Below are 11035 nucleotides of genomic sequence, written 5' to 3'. Positions count from 1 at the left end.
GTTTACATCTCTCCGTAGCTCTGCGTGCGCTTAATTCAACACCATACAATTTACATGATTTTACACAGCCCACCGTAGTGAGGAAAATCTTTGCTCGCCGCAGATTTCGTATTGTCCGCCATCTTGTTAAGGGTGGAGTGGTTTATCTCTCCGTCATGTTGGTAAGGTCTTGGTTCCTTCACCGAATGCAGTCCGGCTGGAGGGAAAGGGCGCGGTCTGTTTACTGTATCATTGTCACATGTATGAAGAAACAGTGAGAACTTTGTTCTGCGCTCAGATCGTTCCATCACAGCCGTGCATTGAGGTACTGCAAGGGACAACAGTGATAGAATGTAGTAAACACGAGAAAGTCTGCAAACTCAGCATCGATGATTGGTGCGGAGGCCTGTCTTCAGGACTGTCCGTGGGTGGGTGGGGATGGGATCTGTGATCATGCCGGCTGTGTTACTGAGGTAGCGAGAAGTGTAGAGGCCATGGACGGGAGGTTGTTTTTTCCTAATACAGTATGGTGAGCTGTGACTGCTAAGTCCAATTACAGCTGTCTTCGTGTTGGCCTGGTCATGAAACGCTCCTTATTCGTTAACTCTTTCATTCCCTTCCTCTGGATCTTCCCCAATACCAGCACATCCTTCCTTAGTTGTGAGTCCCAGAACTGCTCACAATACTCCAAATGCGGTCTGACCGATACGTGAGAAAGCCTCAGCCCTGCCTTTATATTCTCGTCCTCTTGAAATACCATACTAACATTACACTTGCTTTTCCTGCCACTGACACAACTTGCAAGTTAACTTTTAAGGAATCCTGCAAGTCTTTTTGCACCTCCGATTCCTGAATTCACTCTCTCCCTACACTCTACACTCTATTTCACCTGCCACTTCTTTGCCCATTCTCCTAATCTGTCTAAGTCCTTCTGTAGAGGCTCTGCTTAAACCAATTTCCCTCTGGATCAATAAAGTATGACTATGACTATGCTTCCTCAACATTACCTGCCCTCCACCTGTCTTTGCATCATCCACAAACTTGGTTCATGCTAACTTGCTAAATTGGAGTCAAGATTGGCTATAGGTTATAGGTGACAGAAGGAAGTGCTGGAGTGGTGTTATTCTGACCAGAGGTATTTCACTGGGACCTCCATAATTTGTGAATATATTTAGATGAAGATGCAAGTCAGCTGATGAGGAAGTTTGCAGAAGACGGCAAAATTAGCAGGACAGTGAAGATTTTTCAAAGGATGTCGACCATCTGGAAATGTGGGCAGAGAAATGGCCGGTGGGGGTTAATCTGAAAGCGTGAGGTGTGGCACTGTGGGAGGTCAGAAGTAAAAAGGAAGTATACAGAAAATAGCAAGATGCCGAGGAGCACTGATGTACAGAGGGACCTTGGGGTGGAAGTCCAAGAAACTCACTGAAAGTGGCCGCACGAGTAGACGGTGTTGTAAAGGGTGTACGGCCTGCTTGTCTCCATCATTTGGGGCATTGTGTGTATCATTAGGAACGTGAGTAACTTTTGGAATATTTATGCAGTTCTGGTCACCCATCAGAGGAAAGATTTTGAGGCTTTGGAGAGGGTGCAGAACAGGTTCCCAGGGCTCTGCTGGGATTACAAGGAGAGGCTGGACAAACGTTGGTTGTTTTCTCTGAGCGGCGGAGACTGAGGGGAGTCCTCAAAGATCAAAGTACAAAGTAAATTTATTATAGAAGTATTTCACCATATACAACCCTGACATTCATTTTCTTGCAGACAGTTACAGGAAAGAAAAAGAAATAATAGAATTAAATATAAAAAAAACCAAAGACTGACAAACACCAATCTGCAAAAGAAGACAAACTTGGCAAATAAAAATAATACTGAGAACATAAGTTGTAAAGAGTCTTTGAAAGTGAGTCTGTAGATCGTCGAATTGGTTCAGAGTAGTGGTGAATAAAGTCATGCACACAGTTCATGACCCTGATGGTGAAGGGTAATGACTCTTCCTGGAGCCGGTGCTGTGGGACCTAAGGCTTTGTAGCTCCTGCCCAATGGTAGTAGCAAGAAGAGGGCATGGTCTGGAAGGTGGGCCTCTTCGATGATGGATGCTTCTTCCTCTGGGAGCTCTCCTTGTAAGTGTGCTCAATGGTGGGGAGGGCTTTTCCTGTGACGCACTGGGCTGTCCCCACCACTTTCCTATTCCCGGACGTTGGTGCTTCCATATCAGTCTGGGATGAACCAGTCAGGAAACTCTTCACGGCGCATCTTTAGAAGTTTGTCAAAGTTTTTGGTGACAAGCTGGATCTATGCGAACTACTAAAAAGCAGAGACGCTGTTATGCCTCCTCTGTGTCGGCACCCAAGCACTCGTCCCAGGACAGATCCTCTGATGTGTTGCACCAAGGAATTTAAAGTTACCATCGATCTTCATCTCGAACCCCCTGTCGAGGACCGGCCCATGAGCCTCCTGTAGTGGTTAATCAGTTCTTCGGTGTCGCTGATGTTGAGTGAGAGGTCGCTGTTGTGGCTCCACACTCTCCCTTCTATATCTCATTCATCACCAACTTTCATTTGGCCAATCGTGGCATCGTCAGTAAATTAAATACAGTCATTGCAACTGTACCTGATAGAAGTTTATAAAATTAAGAGAAGCATAGATAGGGTCGACAGCCAGAATCTCTCTCCCACGGTAAAGATGTCGGATACTAAAAGGCACTTTAAGGCGAGGGGGGCAGGGGTTTAAACGAGATGTGCAGGAACAGCTTATTTTACAGAGACTGCTGGTGCCTGGAATGTGCTGGTGGAAGCAGATACAATAATGAGTGTAAAAGACATTTAGATGGCTACATGAACATACCGGGAATGGATCGCGTGCAGGCAGAACACCACAGCACAGAAACAGGCCTTTCAGCCCATCTAGTCCATTCTGAACCATTAATCTGCCTCGTCACCTCTACCTGCACCCAGAGCATAGCCCTCCCAATCCCTTTCATCCACGTACCTATCCGAATTTTTCTTAAATGTTGAAATCGAACCCACATCCACCATGCAATGGCACTCGTTCCACACTCTCACTGCCCTCTTATGTTCAGTTAAACATTTCACCTTTCACTCCTAACCTATGACCTCTAGTTGTAGTCTCACCAACAGAAGAAAAAGCCTCACACATAAAAGTTGCTGGTGAACGCAGCAGGCCAGGCAGCATCTCTAGTTGACGTTTCAGGCCGAGACCCTTCGTCAGGACTAACTGAAGGAAGAGTGAGTAAGAGATTTGAAAGTTGGAGGGAGAGGGGGAGATCCAAAATGATGGGAGAAGACAGGAGGGGGAGGGATGGAGCCAAGAGCTGGACAGGTGATTGGCAAAAGCGATACGAGAGGATCATGAGACAGGAGATCCGGGAAGAAAGACGGGGGGGGGGGGGACCCAGCGGATGGGCAAGAGGTATATTCAGAGGGACAGAGGGAGAAAAAGGAGAGTGAGAGAAAGAATGAAGAAAAAGCCTGCTTGCATTCACCCTGTCTATACCTCTCATAATTTTGTATACCTGTATCAAATCTCCCCTCAATCTTTTATGTTGCTCGGTGTGAAGTCCTATCCCGTTCAGCCTTTCCCTCCAACTCAGGCCCTCAAGCCCCAGCAACATCCTTGTAAATTTATAATATTTTATGTTCGTTCTGTAAGTCTGTTCACTCAATAGCTTTTGTGACTGTTTCTTTCGAGTGTGAGCAGTCAAAAGCATCGTCAGCATGAAGAGTGAATTGGCAATGAACCACCTCTCATTAGTCCCTCAATAAGGGAGGAGTGAGGGGCAGAGGGAGTGCTGTGTGAAGAACAGGGAGAGGGAGGGAAGGTTGGGACAGGAGAGGTGAGGGGAGAGAGGTGGGTGGGTGGAGAGGGGGGGATGGGGGACAGGAGGGGAGAGGGTGGATGGGAGGAGAGAGGGCACAGGATGGGAGAGGGGAGGGGGAACAGGAGAGAAGAAGGTGGATGTGTGGAGGGGGAACAAGGGGTGAGGGTGGATAGGGGAGGGGGACGGAGCAGAGAGGGTGGATAGGAGGAGAGGAGGGGAGAGAGTGGATGGGAGTGGGGAGGGAGCAGGAAGGTGTGAGGGGGGTGAAGGACAAATTACCCAGAGTGACCTGCGCACAGGTGAGGTTGCCGTCTGATGCTGGGTGTCTTTCGGTGAGGGCTGCGTCTGGGTCAGGTCACCATCTCTGGGGAACCTCAATCTGCTCCCAGCTTGTGCCTACTTGTCCCTGAGGAAACCATGGGGATGTAGGGGAGTTAATCTCACTGACTGACCAGAGGAGACCCCCCTCCCCAAACCACACACGCACACACACACACACACACACACACACACACCTGGGACCAGCGCCGGTTACAGTCAGTGAAGCTGCCGTCAGGCGCAGCCAGTGGGATTTCCAGCTCGTTAAAGTCGGAGACCTAAAGCCATAGAGCAGATTAGGCCATTCAGCCCAACAGTTCTCTGCCATTCCATCGTGGCTGATTTATTATCCCCCTGAACCCCAATGCTCCCCATAACCTTTGACCTTACTAATCAAGAACCTATTAACCTCTGCTTTAAATGTACTCAATGACTTGGCCTTCACAGCCGTCTGTTGCAATGAATTCCACAGATTCACCAGCCTCTGGCTAAAGAAATTCCTCCTCACCTCTGTTCTTCAATTCGGAGGCCATGCCCTCTGGTCCCAGACTCCCCCACTATGGGAAAAATTCTCTTCGCCCCCACCCAGCAACGCACTGAAATGAGGTTCACGTGAACCACGGCGGTTGGAGGGGCAGCTCAGTGTAGACCATTGGGAATGAACGGAATCGGTTTTCTCTTGTCACACAGAGAAAAGCTACTCCTTCCTGCACACTGTCCAGACAGATCAGATCATTACACAGTCATCCTGGTCGTTCAGGACCCAGGGGATTACACACACCGGCAGCAAACGTGATGCAATGCCTCCTTCTCTCCCACGGTACGCACCCCCCCCCCCAGTAGTGTTCGGTGAGACACGCAGCTGAGGGACAACAACAGTGTCCCACGACCCTGTTCCATCACCCTCCCCACCTACCCCGAGGGTTGATCCCTCGCTCGCCTTCCTCCCCTCCTCCAGGAGAGTATGGACGTTTCACATAGTGGGTCGCCAATACTTGCTGGGAGGGGCACAATTTCAGGCTCAGTGGACGTGGCAGATGCAGTTTAATGTGGACAAATGTGAGGTCATCCACTTTGGTGGCAAGAACAGGAGGGCAGATTACTATCTGAATGGTGTCAAGTTAGGAAAAGGGGAAGTACAAGGAGATCTGGGTGTCCTTGTTCTTCAGTCACTGAAAGTAAGCATGCAGGTACAGCAGGCAGTGAAGAAAGCTAATGGCATGCTGGCCTTCATAACAAGGGGAGTTGAGTATAGGAGCAAAGAGGTCCTTCTGCAGTTGTACAAGGCCCTGGTGAGACCCCACCTGGAGTATTGCGTAAGGACATTTGAGGAAGGACATTCTTGCTATTGAGGGAGTGCAGCGTAGGTTCACAAGGTTAATTCCCAGGATGGCGGGACTGTCATATGTGGAAAGATTGGAGCGACTGGGCTTGTATACTCTGGAATTTAGAAGGCTGAGAGGGGATCTTATTGAAACATATAAGATTATTAAGGGATTGGACATGCTAGAGGCAAGAAGCATGTTCCTGCTGATGGGTGAGTCCAGAACCAGAGGCACAGTTTAAGAATAAGGGGTAGGCCATTTAGAACGGAGTTGAGGAAAAACTTTTTCACCCAGAGTGTAGTGGATATATGGAATGCTGTGCCCCAGAAGGCTGTGGAGGCCAAGTCTCTGGATTCTTTCAAGAAAGAGATAGATAGAGCTCATAAAGATAGTGGAGTCAAGGGGTATGATGAGAAGGTAGGAACGGGGTACTGATTATGGATGATCAGCCATGATCACAGTGAATGGCGGTGCTGGCTCGAAGGGCCGAATGGCCTACTCCTGCACCGATTGTCTATTGTCTATTGTTTGTACCCTGCCGCGACGTGAGTACTGAGGGTCACTGTGTCCTTCACTTGGGATGGGAGTACCAAAGCAGTGACCATCTCCCCAGTCCCATCAGCAGTGACCCGTCTCCCCTGTCCCACCAGCAGTGACCATCTCCCCTGTTCCACCAGCAGTGACCATCTCCCCAGTCCCACCAAAGCAGTGAGCATCTCCCTGTCCCACCAGCAGTGACCATCTCCCTGTCCTACCAGCAGTGACCCATCTCCCCAGTCCCATCAGCAGTGACCATCTCCCCTGTCCCACCAGCAGTGACCATCTCCCCTGTCCCACCAACTGTGACCCATCTCCCTGTCCTACCAGCAGTGACCCATCTCCCCAGTCCCATCAGCAGTGACCATCTCCCCTGTTCCACCAGCAGTGACCATCTCCCCAGTCCCACCAAAGCAGTGAGCATCTCCCTGTCCCACCAGCAGTGACCATCTCCCCTGTCCCACCAGCAGTGACCATCTCCCCTGTCCCACCAACTGTGACCCATCTCCCCAGTCCCACCAGCAGTGGCCCATCTCCCCTGTCCCACCAGCAGTGACCATCTCCCCTGTCCCACCAGCAGTGACCATCTCCCCAGTCCCACCAGCAGTGACCATCTCCCCTGCCCCACCGGCAGTGGCCCATCTCCCCTGTCCCACCAGCAGTGACCATCTCCCTTGTCCCAGCAGCAGTGACCATCTCCCTGTCCCACCAGCAGTGACCGTCTCCCCTGTCCCACCAGCAGTGACCGTCTCCTCTGTCCCACCAGCAGTAACCATCTCCTCTGTCCCACCAGCAGTGACCGTCTCCCTGTCCCACCAGCAGTGACCATCTCCCTGTCCCACCAGCAGTAACCATCTCCTCTGTCCCACCAGCAGTGACTGTCTCCCTGTCCCACCAGCAGTGACCATCTCCCTGTCCCACCAGCAGTGACCATCTCCCCTGCCCCACCAGCAGTGACCGTCTCCCTGTCCCACCAGCAGTGACCATCTCCCTGTCCCACCAGCAGTAACCATCTCCCCTGCCCCACCAGCAGTGACCATCTCCCTGTCCCACCAGCAGTGACCATCTCCCCTGCCCCACCAGCAGTGACCATCTCCCTGTCCCACCAGCAGTGACCGTCTCCCTGTCCCACCAGCAGTGACCATCTCCCCAGTCCCACCAGCAGTGACCCACCTCCTTGAGTCTTCACCTTCGGCTCTGCTTGGCCTGGAAGGCAGGGAATTGGAAGTTTGGTCCCTTTGTTCCATGCCAATTGCAGCTTCTCACGGTCATAGACCCCATTGATCTTGTTCCATGCCAATGGCAGGCTCCTCACCGTCGCAGACCCCGCTGATCTGAGGAGTACGCGAGAGGGCCAGTAGGTTTCCCAGCCGCGTCCTCCTTCGGATCAGCCGGGGAACCTTGGTGAGTCAGTAGAGGGTGAACTTCCTGCTGGGGGAGTACAGACCGTCTGCTCAGAGTGCTGTGCCCCCCCACCCGTACCCTGCTCGCCAGCGAGGGAGCCAGGCCGTGAACCGGCCGGCCGGAGCCAGGGATTGTCGGTCACTCCGCCCCCCCCCCCTCACCCCACAGATGAGGGTGCTGAACGGGCCGCTCGGGCTGTTTCCCCGGAGGAGGGGTACTGGCATTGATCACAGGAAACCCCGCCGTGCTGGGATCCCGGCTGCTCACTGTCTTTACCGCCAAGATTGAGAGGAAGCCGATGAGTTCCCTCGGAGTCAGTGGGTACTGGTGTGCGTCCAGGTGGTGACTCTCCACTACGAGACTCCGCAGGGACCCCCGTACTCTGAGCTCCCTCCGGGACGCAGGCACCGGGATGTCTTGTCCCCAGGGAGACTGTGAAATGTTTATCAGAAACCAGGACAGGTATGAGAATCAGAGTAAAGTTTAATATTATTGAAGTTGGTCGTGGTGTGCTGTTTTCAGGCCGCAGTAGAGTGCAAGGCATAAACATACTGTTGTGGGCCCATCGTGATTGTGCTGCCTTGAGGAGTTTCTGAGATTTGGTGTGTCACCAGACACTATTGCAACTTTCTGCACCCTGCTTAATCTTTCTTTGGTCCTGTTATAGTTACTTTTCTATAGATTTGCTGAGTATGCTGGCAGGAAATGAATCTCAGGTTGTCTGTGGTGACATATGTGTACTTTAACAATAAAATTCACTTTGAACAAAGAGGTACCATGGAGAGCATTCTGACTGGTTGTGTCACAGTCTGGTGTAGAGGCTCCGATACACAGGGTTGACAGAAGCTACAGAGGCTGGTAGATCAAGGGGACCTGGTGCGCTGGATGTATAGAGGCCCAAGTATGATTGGACAGGTTTAGAGGCGTTTAGGCAGATACAAAGGAAAATGAAGTAGCTCAATGGGCAGCTTGGTTGGCATGGACTAGTTGAAAGGCCTACTTCTGTATTGTACTAGGTCAGACAGAGTGAAACTCCCTCCACACCATCCGAACTTCCCACCCCTTACCTTAAAGCCACATCCTCTTTTATTGAGCAATGGTGCCATGGGGAAGGGGCGCTGGCTATCCACTCTATCTATTCCTCTTATTATCTTGTACACCTCTATCATGTCTTCTCTCATCCTCTTTCTCTCCAAAGAGTAAAGCCCTAGCTCCCATAATCTCTGATCATAATCCATACTTTCTAAACCAGGCAGCATCCTGGTAAATCTCCTCTGTACCCTTTCCAATGCTTCCACATCCTTCCTGTAGTGAGGTGACCAGAACTGGACACAGTACTCCAAGTGTGGCCTAACCAGAGTCTTATAGAGCTGCATCATTACATCGCGACTCTTAAACTCTATCCCTCGACTTATGAAAGCTAACACCCCATAAGCTTTCTTAACTACCCTATCCACCTGTGAGGCAACTTTCAGGGATCTGTGGACATGTACCCCGAGATCCCTCTGCTCCTCCACACTACCAAGTATCCTGCCATTTACTTTGTACTCTGCCTTGGAGTTTGTCCTTCCAAAGTGTACCACCTCACACTTCTCCAGGTTGAACTCCATCTGCCACTCAAGAGAATGAGGGGGTGAATTTACAGAGGTTCATAAAATTTGAGAGGCATAGATAAGGTGGATGGTAGCAGTCTTTTCCTCAGGGTAGGGGAGAGTATAGCTACAGTATAGGGTGAAAGGGGTAAGATTTCCATTGGAACTTTTTCACTCAGCTGCCAGGGAAGTGGTTGAGCAGGTACAGAGGTATCATTTAGGAAATACTTGGTGAGGTGGGGCTTGGAGGGATGTTGGCAACAGGGGAAGTTGAGATATGGTGGATGGGCACCATGGTTGGCACGGATTGGTCGAGTCGAGGGGCCTGTCTCCTTGCTGTGCGACTCTTTCCCCCAAGACAAGCTCCAGTAGGGCTTCTCCTTTCGTCGGTCTGCATACGTACTGTGTCAGAACAGATCTCCAGGCACACCTTGACAATTCACCCCTTTCTGAGCCCTTTACGTGAAGGCAATTCCGGTTAATGTTTGGGAAACTGAATTCCCTTGTACAATAGGAGCACATCCCTCTGCTCCTTGCCTACACTTCTGTTCCTCTACCTCTTGCAGGTCAACCCGCAGCAAGTGACAGCACCCCTTTTGTTCCTACAGTGTACCTGTACAAAATTGTTTGAGAAGCCTTGGGGATATCCCCCCTCAGTACTGAAGTGATGCATTCCTTGACTAATAGCTCCACCCCTTTTTTAACTAACCAAGCTAAACTTTATTCGCAATAAATTATATACAAGAATAAAACCTGCAAAACCTTTTTGATCGGTGGTATTAACTTACTTTTCCAACTTGACAGCACCAGAGCCACTCCCGTGGCTCCCTGTGGTGATGAACTCATACAACTGTTAAGGAGCTTTCCCACCCGACCCAGCCCTTCTCTGACCAATAGTGGAAGACTTGAGGAAAACTCTGCGACTTTTGCATACACTTGAAGCCATGACAATGTCTTGGAGTGATCTAATCAGAAACTGGCCTGTTACCAAAGTAAATAAAGGTTCTTCCCCTCTGCCATCAGATTTGCAATGGTCCATGAACACAACCTCACTCTTTGTCTTTGTACTGTTAACTTATTTTTGTAACTTTTATACTCTTATGCACTCTTATACTTTTATACTCTTATGCACAGCGCTGTACCACTGCCAAAAAACAACAGATTTCACAATGTACATTAGTGGTAATAAATCCACGGCCTCCTCTACTGTCAAGATGAAGCCACACTCAGGTTGGAGGAACAATACCTTATATTCCGTCTGGGTAGCCAACCTGATGGCATGAACATCGACTTCAATAACTTCCGTTAATGCCCCTCCTCCCTCTTGTACTCCATCCGTTATTTATTATATATATATTCTTTTTCTCCCTCTGTCCCTCTCACTATACTCCTTGCCCATCCTCTGGGCTTCCCCCCTCCCCCTTCCTTTCTCCCTAGGCCTCCTGTCCCATGATCCTCTCATATCCCTTTTGCCAATCACCTGTCCAGCTCTTGGCTCCATCCCTCCCCCTCCTGTCTTCTCCTATCATTTTGGATCTCCCCCTCCTCCTCCCACTTTCAAATCTCTTACTAGCTCTTCTTTCAGTTAGTCCTGACGAAGGGTCTCGGCCCAAAACGTCGACTGTACCTCTTCCTAGAGATGCTGCCTGGCCTGCTGCGTTCACCAGCAACTTTGATGTGTGTTGGTCTGATTCTCCCCAGTGCTTGGGAACTTCATTAGTGGCTGACGATGAAAAGGATATCTCACAAGGTCCTCTGCCATTCCTCCTCGAACCTTGCACGAATGTGGAAGGTCAGGTGGAGGGAGCATCAGTGGGGGAGCATTTTGGAGACTGATTAGAACTCTGTATATTTCAGCATGGTTCTGGGAAAGGGATGGAACATGGGTCTTGAATTGGGGAAAGGCTAATTTGATTACAATAAAATGGGGCTGTCTTGGTGCCTGTAGGATCTACATCTGCACAGTGGAAAGGAGATAGGTTGGGTGTTCAGTGGTGGCATTTTCCTGGTTGGAAGGCTGGGGTAACGAGTGCAGGGAACTC

Source organism: Mobula birostris, chromosome 2 (assembly GCF_030028105.1).
Source record: "Mobula birostris isolate sMobBir1 chromosome 2, sMobBir1.hap1, whole genome shotgun sequence".
Classification (NCBI taxonomy): Eukaryota; Metazoa; Chordata; class Chondrichthyes; order Myliobatiformes; family Myliobatidae; genus Mobula; species Mobula birostris.
The sequence above is the reverse complement of the archived record's forward strand: the minus strand, read 5'-3'. Positions refer to the sequence as shown.